This window comes from Gymnoscopelus microlampas (assembly GCF_963454915.1).
Source record: "Gymnoscopelus microlampas genome assembly, chromosome: 4".
NCBI lineage: Eukaryota > Metazoa > Chordata > Actinopteri > Myctophiformes > Myctophidae > Gymnoscopelus > Gymnoscopelus microlampas.
This window is the reverse complement of record NC_139941.1, coordinates 50,051,458-50,065,792: the sequence shown is the minus strand read 5'-3', so window position 1 is coordinate 50,065,792 and position 14,335 is coordinate 50,051,458.

Genomic DNA, 14,335 nt, shown 5'->3' with positions numbered 1-14,335 from the left:
CAATTATTATTCAGCTGCGACCTCTAATATGGCTCTAAATAGGACTGTTTTATTTGTAGAGGTAAAACCTGTTCAATGAAGTTCTATATTAAAGCAATATTACACAAGAGGCCATGTTGCAATTATTTGTTTTTCCTACCGATTAGTCACCCCATAGACTTGAATCTAAGCCAATAATTTGATGACCAGCAGACCGGTATAGGCAGTGGTTTCCGGTAGGAGACACAAAGGAGACTCTTTGTGTCTCCTACCGGTCATCAAATTATTGGTTTAGGAATGCGACAAAAACAAAAAAAATATCCACTGATTCAAGTCTCCATGGGGTGACTGATCCATAGAAAAATAGTCATTTTGGGGGTGAACTATCCCTTTAAGACGAGTGTTGTACAGTAAACACCAGTAGAGATTATCGATAATCACCTGTGTATCATTCACTGCTGCTAAGAGGTTATCCAACTGAGGACATGCCTTATGGCTAGAGCTGTAACGATCAGGACAGTTTAGTTACAATTTACTAGTTAGAATTCTAGTTAGAATTACAATTCATAATTTAGGCATTTAGCAGACACTCTTAACCCTTTAAGGCCGGGAAGGGAACGCATGTCTGTCATTTCAAGATGTCTTTGGGCTATTTTTTAGAAAAATCGGGACAATTTGTGCAAAATTTGTATATACATTTTTAACTCAAACCTTTGCTTCTGGGGGTCCCTGGAACAAGATATTTTTAGATGGGAGGGGGTCCGCGGACAAATACATATTATTTTGGGGGTCCTTGAAATGAAAAAAAGTTTGAAAACCATTGATAATATAGCAACATAAGTACGTTTGTAAAATCCCCAGAAACAAATATTTGAGTTAAAAACTTTAGTTTAAAAAAAGTATATATATATTCGAACTAAAGATTTGCACACATTTTCACGATTTTTCCAAAACATAGCAGATCTAGTATATCTGCTATTTTTATATAGCCAAAGAAATCTTAAAATGACACACAGATGCGTTCCCGGTTTTAAAGGGTTAATCCAGAGCGATTTACAGTAATCAAGGAAAACACAAGGTAATACATCAAATGCATAGAAATAGTAATATAGGATCATAGGTACCTATCATCAGTCTAAACAGTATAATATCAAAAGTCAATAATCTGTACATTGAAACTATACACAAAGGATGCCAGGTCTACAATGAACCTGGCTATAGTCTACATAACATGATATCTAAGTTACATTTTAGCCTTTGCGTAAGACTGCAAGGTCATCAAGGCTACGGCAAGTGCTACGGCCTAAGGTGGAGTCATAATAATAATAAACTTTATTTGTATAGCACCTTCCATGACATGAAATGCAGCTCAAAGTGCTTTACAGAGCAAGAATACAATTACAGAAAAAGTACAGAAAATTTAACAATAAAGCAAAAAAAAGACGAGCATAAAACAACATTAAAGTAATAGCAAAAAAGGCAGTGAATCAGGAAAAACAGTGAGGATATGAATAACAACACAGAGATTTAAACATCAACTACAAGCAAGAGTGAATAAATAGGTCTTTAGCTGTGCTTTAAAGCAGGGGTCTTCAACGTTTTCAGGCCAAGGACCCCCTAGCTGAGAGAGATGAAGCAGGGACCCCCTCTATATTGTATAAAATTGAGTTTCAGATTAAACTTTTTATGTTTACTTGGTCTGCTCTGTTTTTCCCTCTACACCTATACATCTTTGCCAAAAACAGCAGATCTACAAGCTCACAACGCCTCGCAGTGCGAGGCGTTGTGAGCTTGTAGATCTGCTATTTTTGGCTAAAGTTCTCCTCAGAAAAGGGTTTGGCGGACCCCCTGTAGTAACTCTGAGGACCCCCTAGGGGTCCCGGACCCCCTGTTGAAGACCCCTACTTTAAAGCTATCACAGAGGCTTAGGTGTAATGTGAGTTTATTCCATGCCTGAAGAGACAATTCATTGTCATTCAAATATTTTGCCATTGAAGGTCTTGTATTTCCATGTGTTATGTTCATGTTCTAGTTTTCATAGTTCTATGTTGCCTTCCCCAGCTGTATCTCATTGTGTAATCAGCCCTCCTGTGTGTAAGGCTTTTTATTAGTCGTGTTCCCAGTCGTATCAGTTCTGGTCGGGTCATTTCATTGCTCGGTGTCACGTCATGATAGTAAACAGGGCTCCCTCGTAAAAAAGGAACGTCGATGGGATTTCTCCTGTGTACATAAAAGTATGTCTGAGATGTACGTTTTCGCTCAACTGTGTTAAAACACCCAATCGTGGGGTTTTAAACACTACCTGCTTGGCTGTCCTGCATTTGGGTTCTCCATTGAGGTGTAACAAACTTATATTTTAGCTATTTTTTTATTTGAAACCTTTGCAACAGTTTTGGAAATAATGAGGTTTCCACCCGACAGATAGGGCACGATTACGATTGTCATACGAATAATTGCGATTAAATATTTAATTGTGTTTTTTGGCATTGAACCTTGGAACATAATACAATTTTAATTTTAGTTTTTTCATTTGCTTCATAATCACAAATTGCACAGGGCAGATATGACAAATAACTTAAATATACAAATACATTACTGACATATTTAATAATTGTATACTTTTAAAAAAAAGTTTGGAAAAAAATGCGGAAATAGCAGATTTACAAGTCACTTTGTGACGTGTTGTATGCTTGTAGATCTGCTGTTTCTGCTATTTTTGGAAAATGTATGAACATTTTGCCACGATTATGACGATTATGCAAAATAATTGCGATTAGACTATTATGTAATAATTGTGACAGGCCTAGCCTGTCACAATTACAGAGACAATGTATTATTCTTGCATCTTAACTAACGTCCATATCATGTACAGTATCTGCTGTTATGCTCATTGCTCAAGCACTGTATGTCTAAACCTCAAGTACTTACCGCCCCGGATAAATAGAACTGTGTAAATATGTAGATATATTGTTGTCTTCTTATTTCAATTCTGAAGAAGTAACAGTATTGGACATAGGAGTTTTCCACCCGACAGAGACCATATGTAGATTCAAAACTACACATGGAGAAGCAGCATTAACAGTCTTTATGCGCCAACATATCTGGAACCAACTCCTAGAAACCAACTCTCAGTTCTTTGAAATCAAAGCTGTGTGTGTGTGTGTGTGTGTGTGTGTGTGTGTCTATGTATATTACTGTACTTGCGAGGACCAAGTATAGTAGAATTGGAAGAAATATAGATTGTGAGGACCATTTTCCTGGTCCTCAAGATAAATGGTAGTTTTATAGTTAAAAAACATTTTTAGAGATACGTTTACAACTAGAAAAACATTCATTAGACATTTAGAGGTTAGGTTTAGGGATTGGAATTAGAGTTAAACATGATTCATACTTAGTTGCGCGCCAGTGTCATGCACCGAAAAACAGCCGATCTATAAGCTCACAACGCGTCGCAGCGCGACGCGTTGTGAGCTTATAGATCTGCTGTTTTTTCGGCTTTAGGCTTACGGTTAAAAATGGCAAAATATATATATATTTGAAATGGCATTCATAAAATGGCTGTCCTAAAGTGTTGATGTCCTCACAAGTATAGTAATACAAACGTGTGTGGGTGTGTGTGTGTGTGTGCTGCCTTTCATAGAGTCTCTTTATTCAGTTGTTCCACTGTACTGTCTGCACCCTTAATCTCATATTTGTATCCGTTTTTCTTTGAGCTCGTTCTTATTTCCCATAGTCTCTCTTATCTCTTTAATAACTGTGTTTTTAATTAAATTCAAACGTGCTTTGATATAACATGTTTCTCTTGCGGTTTGACATTATGCTTTCTGTCACTGTTTTGTTGTAAAGCGGCTTTGAAGTGCCTTGTTGTTGATATGTGTTAACCCATTAAGACCCAGAACGCATCTGTGTCATTTTTTTGATTTGAGCTAAAAAAAAGCATCAAATTACACTTTGGCTATTCAAAAATAGCATATCTACAAGCTCATAGCGCGGCATGAGCTTGTAGATCTGCTATTTTTGAAAAATTGGAAAAGTTGTGCAAGTCTTTGAATATATATATATATATATATATATATATATATATATATATATATATATATATATATATATATATATATATATATATATATATATATATATATATATATATATATTAATATATATATTTTTTTTTAAGTGAACATTTGTACCTCAAACCTTTGCTTCTGAGGGTCCCTGGAACAACATATTTTGAGATGGGGGTCCGGGGCCAAAATACATATCATTTTGGGGGTCCTTGACATGAAAAGGTTTGAGAACCACTGATTATAGCGACATGTTTTTTTCCCCCAAAAAATGTTAGGATTTAGACATTTGTAGAATCCCCCAGAAGCAAAGATTTGAGTTACAAATGTTCGCTTTAAATAATATACGTTCATTTAAAAAAAAAAAAAAAAATAGCAGATCTACAAGCTCATAGCGCGGCTATGAGCTTGTAGATCTGCTATTTTTGAATAGCCCAAATAAATCTTAAAATGACACACAGATGCGTTCCCGGTCTTAATGGGTTATACAAAGAAACGTGTCTCGTCTTGTCTTGTGTCTCATGCTTGTTATCACACTCGCTGTATCGCTCCCCATCACCAAGGAGAATGGATGCTGGGTGTTTGATCAATCATATCAAAGGGCAGGGCAACGGATCATTTTAAATGCTGGGTATTCAAATAATGTGGGGGGGAAAAACAGTACTTATGTTATCATTTGGCATTCTCATTAACATTTAACATGTTGTATAAATGTTGGAAAACAGCTGCGTTTTCTTAAAGCCTCACTTTGTAACTTTTTTTTAAGAATACCATTTTCAAGTATTTTCTTTCCATTCTGAATGGTAGTATGTTAATACAATATAACTTATATAATTGGGGTGGTTGTATTGTGTCTCCCTGCTCTTCTATTGAGACGTTTAGATCGTGTCAAAGGTCATGTCTCACCCAATCTGGGAACCCATTGCCAAATGAAAAGGAAAAACAGCGCCCTCTGCTGTTTTTTACTGTCTCACTTGGCTCTGGGAGGAAGTCGACGTAGCACACGTACGCAAGGAAACCGGGGTTTTGGTCTGCCTTCAGCGCATCACTTTCGGTGGTGCGACTATGTTTTCATTCCCACTAACAATATTTCTACACGGAACACTAACACCACTTCTCCCAGAGAACATGGATCGTTTTGTTTATAAGCCCACTTGTTTCTATGATGAAAGAGCAAGTTAAAATGTGAATATCTTTCCGTGGTTTTGTCTGCTCCGAGGACGCTATTGTTAAATGACTTTCAGTTTGTTTCTAGTGGGGAAGGATCGACAGACACTTAAATCCCGCCCACTACATTTGATTGGGTAAAGTGCGGCCTGCTTCCTGATCTGAAGGCACGCCCACTTGTAGGCCAGTGCGTACGCGATATGACGAACCCCCCCGACAGATTCAAACGAAGAGCAGAATCTGTTCTTGAGAGATTATGTCTCACCTAGACACAGGATCTGACATGAATTTTGACCAGATGGTCAAGATTCAATTTATCCCCTGAGCAAGCAGGAAAGTATAATGGCTATTTTTACATGAATAATAATGATTAAATATGTCAATAGTTTCTTTGTATATTTAATTGTTTGTCATGTCTGCCCTGTGCAATTTCTGATTACGAAGCCTAAAAGGCAAACAGAAAAAGACAAATTTGTTCCAATGTTCAATTCGCAACAATGAAATCGTTAATCGCCATTATTTGAGTGACAATTAATGTAATGATCTGAAATGTGTAATGGTGACAGCCCTATAGCCCATTGAAGCATTGGGTAGACACAGCTCTGGAAGGTCAATGGTTTGACCACCTGGATCCTCCACTGTTTATTCTTCATCAACCTCCTCCGACGTGCTTCTTTGACATCATTTGTCTGGGAGATTCTTGGGCGACAGACACACAGTGGACAAAGTGTGGCGTTATCTCTCTCCATTAATTAATTGCCATCTGGATGTGTCTGTAGTGAAGTCACTCAGAGAGGGATTATCCTCAGCCAACCTTTCTCCCGTGAAAGACTCTGGAAACTAAATAAAACAATACAATCACGAGCACATTGAGTGTCACATGAGAGCTAGTTGGAAAATCTTAAGCGGTTTGTTAACTACAGAATGTGGGAAAGGCCATATAGTCATTTTGTTCATATTGACCCGAAGCAGAACAAGGTGTATGTTCGGTTGGAGTATTATGTTGCAGATTTTTGAGTGGTGCCAACCACTCCTATATCTGACTTTGTCCGTGTGTCCGTATTTATGTATGTATGTATGTCCAATAAACAAACATTGATGACAACATCAATACGGGGCTCATCAAAGGCACCACTCTCTTCACACAGGGTGTGATTTTTTTTTAAACGAGTCCGAACCTAAGCTGGCTCCTTTCCAAGTCGAGGAGCAGCGGTTCTACTCCGACTCTCTCACGGATGAATGAACTTCTTACCCTTTCGCGAAGGAAGAGCCTCCCGTCTGAGAAAACTAATTTCGGCCGATCATATCCACAATATTATTCTTTAAGTCATGACCCACACTTCCATGACCATAGGTGAGAGTAGGAGCGAAGATTGCTCCGTATATCGAGAGCTTTGCCTTGTGGCTCTGCTCTCTTTTCGTCACAACAGTGCGGTACAGCGACTGCAATACCGCTCCTGCTGCTCCAATTCTCTGGCTGATCTCCTGCTCCGTCCTCCCCTCACTCGTGAACAAGACCCCGAGATACTTAAACTCCTTCACCTGGGGCAAAGTCTACATTCATAACTTTTTGAAACTATGCAAACCCTATATACTTAATTTCACTGATTCTTTTTCACCCGGTGCCAATTTCCTAAGTGATTCTGGGCGCTACACGAGCCCTACACCAGCGCTACACCAGTCCCCCACAGCCTAGCGAGGCCAGGGCCGAGCTCATGCCTCCTTCAATGCATGAGAGCCAACTGACCTTCTTGTCACCTGACAGGGGAGAGTTTCCCCGGTTGGACGTAGCGCGTGGAAGGAACACGTTATTCCAACCAGTTCCCTTCTCCTCCATCAGGCGCCCCGGCTGTCATGGGGGAGACGGTATACATCGACCAGGATTACTACATGTTTTTGTGAGGGTATTAACTACCCTAGGAGACACGGGGAGAACATGCAAACTCCACACAGAGTAGGCCCTTTCACCAACCCCACCAAATTTGTTAATTTTTCACACACAGCTCCCAATGGGCCCAGTCAGTGTTGCCAGGTTTTGCGAGAGAAACAAGCAACCAGGTCTATGGACACCAGCCCAAAAGAACCGACTGGGGTACGTGTGCACTTTAACCACATCGGCGATTTACAATCTCACAACTTGTTGCGATGCGACACATTGTGAGCTTGTAGATCTGATATATATTTTTTAAATTAATATTTTTTGATATGCGGACAATTACATTTTAATCTGGGGGGTCCTTCTCATAAAAATGTTTGAGACACTGGTTTAAACAACGTTTAGGAAGCAAGCCCAAATAAGCAACTACACTTAAGGAACAAACCCAAAAGAACGCAACCCGCAACAGAAAAACAAAGCCTAATGTCGCTTATAATAAGCGGACATGGCAACACTGACTGGAAGCCATCCTACATAAAATCATACATATTTACATATAGGCTGGCGGCGAATGTGTCAGATTTGCAGGCGCCCAATAGGATTTACATTAAATATTGGCAATGTTCCCCTTTTAATGCCCAGGTGATAATCTATATAAATACGGTAGCGTCCCGGGTGGTTTGGCGGCTGAGGAGAGACTTCCCAGCATGCCTCTGGGCGTGCCAATAGGTGTTATTGTTCTCTACATGTGTTATTGGCACTGATGATGGCTCATGTAGCTGAAGCACTGATGATGGCTCATGTAGCTGAAGCACTGATGATGACTCATGTAGCTGAAGCACTGATGATGACTCATGTAGCTGAAACACTGATGATGACTCATGTAGCTGAAACACTGATGATGACTCATGTAGCTGAAACACTGATGATGACTCATGTAGCTGAAACACTGATGATGACTCATGTAGCTGAAACACTGATGATGGCTCATGTAGCTGAAACACTGATGATGACTCATGTAGCTGAAACACTGATGATGACTCATGTAGCTGAAACACTGATGATGGCTCATGTAGCTGAAACACTGATGATGACTCATGTAGCTGAAACACTGATGATGACTCATGTAGCTGAAACACTGATGATGACTCATGTAGCTGAAACACTGATGATGGCTCATGTAGCTGAAACACTGATGATGGCTCATGTAGCTGAAACACTGATGATGGCTCATGTAGCTGAAACACTGATGATGACTCATGTAGCTGAAGCACTGATGATGACTCATGTAGCTGAAACACTGATGATGACTCATGTAGCTGAAACACTGATGATGACTCATGTAGCTGAAACACTGATGATGGCTCATGTAGCTGAAGCACTGATGATGGCTCATGTAGCTGAAACACTGATGATGGCTCATGTAGCTGAAGCACTGATGATGACTCATGTAGCTGAAACACTGATGATGGCTCATGTAGCTGAAACACTGATGATGACTCATGTAGCTGAAGCACTGATGATGGCTCATGTAGCTGAAGCACTGATGATGGCTCATGTAGCTGAAACACTGATGATGACTCATGTAGCTGAAGCACTGATGATGACTCATGTAGCTGAAGCACTGATGATGGCTCATGTAGCTGAAACACTGATGATGACTCATGTAGCTGAAGCACTGATGATGGCTCATGTAGCTGAAACACTGATGATGGCTCATGTAGCTGAAACACTGATGATGACTCATGTAGCTGAAGCACTGATGATGACTCATGTAGCTGAAGCACTGATGATGGCTCATGTAGCTGAAACACTGATGATGACTCATGTAGCTGAAACACTGATGATGGCTCATGTAGCTGAAACACTGATGATGACTCGTGTAGCTGAAGCACTGATGATGACTCATGTAGCTGAAACACTGATGATGGCTCGTGTAGCTGAAACACTGATGATGACTCATGTAGCTGAAGCACTGATGATGGCTCATGTAGCTGAAGCACTGATGATGGCTCATGTAGCTGAAGCACTGATGATGGCTCATGTAGCTGAAACACTGATGATGACTCATGTAGCTGAAACACTGATGATGACTCATGTAGCTGAAACACTGATGATGACTCATGTAGCTGAAGCACTGATGATGACTCATGTAGCTGAAGCACTGATGATGGCTCATGTAGCTGAAACACTGATGATGGCTCATGTAGCTGAAACACTGATGATGGCTCATGTAGCTGAAACACTGATGATGACTCATGTAGCTGAAGCACTGATGATGACTCATGTAGCTGAAACACTGATGATGACTCATGTAGCTGAAACACTGATGATGACTCATGTAGCTGAAACACTGATGATGGCTCATGTAGCTGAAGCACTGATGATGGCTCATGTAGCTGAAACACTGATGATGGCTCATGTAGCTGAAGCACTGATGATGACTCATGTAGCTGAAACACTGATGATGGCTCATGTAGCTGAAACACTGATGATGACTCATGTAGCTGAAGCACTGATGATGGCTCATGTAGCTGAAGCACTGATGATGGCTCATGTAGCTGAAACACTGATGATGACTCATGTAGCTGAAGCACTGATGATGACTCATGTAGCTGAAGCACTGATGATGGCTCATGTAGCTGAAGCACTGATGATGACTCATGTAGCTGAAACACTGATGATGACTCATGTAGCTGAAGCACTGATGATGGCTCATGTAGCTGAAACACTGATGATGGCTCATGTAGCTGAAACACTGATGATGACTCATGTAGCTGAAGCACTGATGATGACTCATGTAGCTGAAGCACTGATGATGGCTCATGTAGCTGAAACACTGATGATGACTCATGTAGCTGAAACACTGATGATGGCTCATGTAGCTGAAACACTGATGATGACTCGTGTAGCTGAAGCACTGATGATGACTCATGTAGCTGAAACACTGATGATGGCTCGTGTAGCTGAAACACTGATGATGACTCATGTAGCTGAAGCACTGATGATGGCTCATGTAGCTGAAGCACTGATGATGGCTCATGTAGCTGAAGCACTGATGATGGCTCATGTAGCTGAAACACTGATGATGACTCATGTAGCTGAAACACTGATGATGACTCATGTAGCTGAAACACTGATGATGACTCATGTAGCTGAAGCACTGATGATGACTCATGTAGCTGAAGCACTGATGATGGCTCATGTAGCTGAAGCACTGATGATGGCTCATGTAGCTGAAGCACTGATGATGACTCATGTAGCTGAAACACTGATGATGACTCATGTAGCTGAAACACTGATGATGACTCATGTAGCTGAAGCACTGATGACACTGATGATGACTCATGTAGCTGAAACACTGATGATGACTCATGTAGCTGAAGCACTGATGATGACTCATGTAGCTGAAGCACTGATGATGACTCATGTAGCTGAAACACTGATGATGACTCATGTAGCTGAAACACTGATGATGACTCATGTAGCTGAAACACTGATGATGACTCATGTAGCTGAAACACTGATGATGACTCATGTAGCTGAAACACTGATGATGACTCATGTAGCTGAAGCACTGATGATGACTCATGTAGCTGAAACACTGATGATGACTCATGTAGCTGAAGCACTGATGACACTGATGATGACTCATGTAGCTGAAACACTGATGATGACTCATGTAGCTGAAGCACTGATGATGACTCATGTAGCTGAAGCACTGATGATGACTCATGTAGCTGAAACACTGATGATGACTCATGTAGCTGAAACACTGATGATGACTCATGTAGCTGAAGCACTGATGATGGCTCATGTAGCTGAAACACTGATGATGACTCATGTAGCTGAAACACTGATGATGACTCATGTAGCTGAAACACTGATGATGACTCATGTAGCTGAAGCACTGATGATGACTCATGTAGCTGAAACACTGATGATGACTCATGTAGCTGAAGCACTGATGATGGCTCATGTAGCTGAAACACTGATGATGACTCATGTAGCTGAAACACTGATGATGACTCATGTAGCTGAAACACTGATGATGACTCATGTAGCTGAAGCACTGATGATGACTCATGTAGCTGAAGCACGTTTTTTTGTCGTCAATAGATAGAACACTACTGTTTATCAACGATGGGTCTGGGGACCACCAGGGGTTCAAATGGACTATAACAGGTCTGTAACTTGCACCCAAATGCACCCCCTAACAGGTTCCATTCGTACACTCTCTGAGTAACATTAAAGCGTTACTATGTCACTTTTTTAATGAATAAAATCTAATATAGTCCAATCTGTATGGTAGAGTATGTTAATAATACAATATAATTTATTTAATTGGGGTGGTTGCATTGTGTCTCCCTGCTCTTCTATTGAGACATTTAGATCGTGTCAAAAGTCATGTTTCACCTAGACACAGGATCTGACACGAATTTCGACCTGATGGTCAAGATTCAATGTATCCCCTGAGCAAGCAGGCCGCTCTATTAGCTCAATGGGAAAAAAAGTCAGGACTTGCGCAGCAAACCGGGTTCAAATCCAGCGTAGAAGAGAAAATGTACAGTTCCGACTGATTATAAGAAAGTGTAAAAAATGGGTGAAGTGTTCCTTTAAGAAAGAAATAGAAGATTATGCATCCACAAGTGCTGGCATTCAGTTTGTTTTGTTTATGGTGTTATTGTTTGCCTATGGGGAATGCGTTGTTATGGAGTTTATGTGTCTGTAGTGATTTATGTTATTGGTTCATTTTCATGAAATTATTAATATTTCATGAGTTTTTTGGAGTTCCGTCTTTCAATGCGTTATGTTGTTGGAGGCAGAGTCGTCTAGAACAAGGGTTCCCAAACTTTTTCATGTCAAGGACCCCCAAATTGACACTTATTAGCCCGCGGACCCCCATTTGAAAAGATATGCCAGGGACCCCCATAAGAGCAGTGATTCTCAACCATTTTAATTTCAAGGACCCCCAGTTCGACATGCACCCCAATTCATATTGTAAAATCAATGTTAATCTAACTCTGAGAGTGTACAAATGGAACCAAATGGACCCGTTGTAGAATTGTAGGCATTTATTACATTTAGTTTGACTCGGTTCCACAGAACAGAGTCAATGGAGTTGACTCAGTTCAGAAACCGAACTACAAGCTATCACAACATCTCGCACATTAAGCTAACCATCCGGGGACCCTCAACATAATTTGGGGTTTCTGGGGGCCCCGACCTCCAGTTTGGGAACCACTGGGTCTAGAAGAGGATCTGTGTGCCTGTCTGTCTGTCTGTCAGCAACCGCTAGCCCGATCAGCGCCATATTTCTTGTGCACATTGTCAGTAGGCAAGAACCTCCTCCAATTATTTTCACATAATCGGCAATGTGCACAAGAAATATGGTGCTGATCGGGCTGTCGGGTGGAATGTATGTCTGGGGGTCCCTGGAACAAAATGTTTGATAAATGTTCACTTTAGGAATATATATATTCAAAAAATAGCATATCTACAAGCTCATAGCGTGGCACTCTGTGAAAATAGCCTCTGATAATTAATAAAGGGTTAAAGTTATGTGTGAAGGACAGTACAATATATTGTGTGTGTGTTACGGGAATGGAAGTGGGTAAATGGTGCATTTCTATAGCGCCTTTATCCGAAAGGCTTTACAAAGTGCATTACATTCACCCTATTCACACACACACACACACACACACACACACACACACACACACACACACACACGGCAGAGTAAACCATGCAAGGCACCATAACCTGCTCATGGGCAGCAGTTCGGGGTTCATTGTCTTGCTCAGGGACACTTGGACACTTAACTGTGTGGGAGGCCGAGGTTGAACTGGGAACCTTCTGTGTGAGAATGAGCCATATAGCGGCTGGAAGTAGTACAGAGGCCTTGCTAGGCTGCAACTGAAAAGGTGCCTTTATTCTGATTGTTCACCGACAATACAAAAAAGACATGAACACAGGAAGCTCTCCACACAGGTGACATGGTGGTGCCTACAGTATAGCTCTCCTCCTATACCACAACCTGAATCTGTTTGCTGCTGCTGGCAGCTTTTTATACTCAGCTGGAGGCAATTACAGTGTGGACTCCACCAGGTCAAGGGGTAGATTAAAGGGCAGGTACACACTGTAGGACTTTTAAAGTGGTCGGGGAGTCATCTGATCGTTAAGCATTACACACTGCAGGAGTTTATTTCTTGAAATCGTCTGTCATATCGATGTGGTTTTCACACTATAGATTGATCACCAGGGATCACACACTGTAGGATAGTTCACTAGGATGCTATCCAGGGTCAGACCCAATACATACATTTGTTTTTATTCCAATTCATTTTAACAGACGTCTCCCGTAGCCGAATATCTAACCTGCTAGATATTTGATAACGGTCGGGAAGGCCATCGCCGAGCGTAATTATCGTGGCCGCATCCTCTCGCAGAGCCTTTCACACACAGCGATCAAAACCTTGCCGATCACAGCCCGATCTGCGTCAGATCGGGGGTTTTGTCGGCGAGCCCCCAAAAAAGGTCCCCGACAGCATAATCGGACCAAATATCCTACAGTGTGTACGTGCCCTAGATTAACTCATTCACTGCCTATAGGACGGCTTTTACCAATTATTGTTTTGACCAATTACAATGGAAGATGGGAGCAATCTTGAATGGTACATGTTAGGTTTTCAATCCTCACTTAACCCATTAAGACCTGGAACGCATCTGTGTCACTTTAGATTTCTTTGGCTATTCAAAAATAGCATATATACAAGCTCATATATAGCGCGGCACCGAGTGCCGAACTTGTAGATCTGCTATTTTTGAAAAATCTTTAAAAATATATTTCTTCAAAAAAAAATTAAGAATTGCCTCAGGTCTTAATGGGTTAACAATACAAATCACACTTCTTTCTATATTGCACTTACTATATGTAAAGTGCCAATATGCTGTGCAAATAATCAATACTTCAAGTTACAATCATGTGCAGGAGACCTCTCTGTTACGCTCTACTCTACCTCATGAGCCACTGCCGCTACGCTACCCCAGGGGACTGCATACTGTCTATATCTGTATTTATTTATGTCTGTATTTTTATGACTTTTGTTGTTGTACCTCTGCACCTTGACCAACTGAAATACCCCTCTATCTGGGGATGATAAACCTGACCTGACCTTATGTTGTGCTGTAGCCTGTCCGTGGCGTGCAGAAACCTCTTACAGTATCTCCATATTCTAACTTTTTGTGT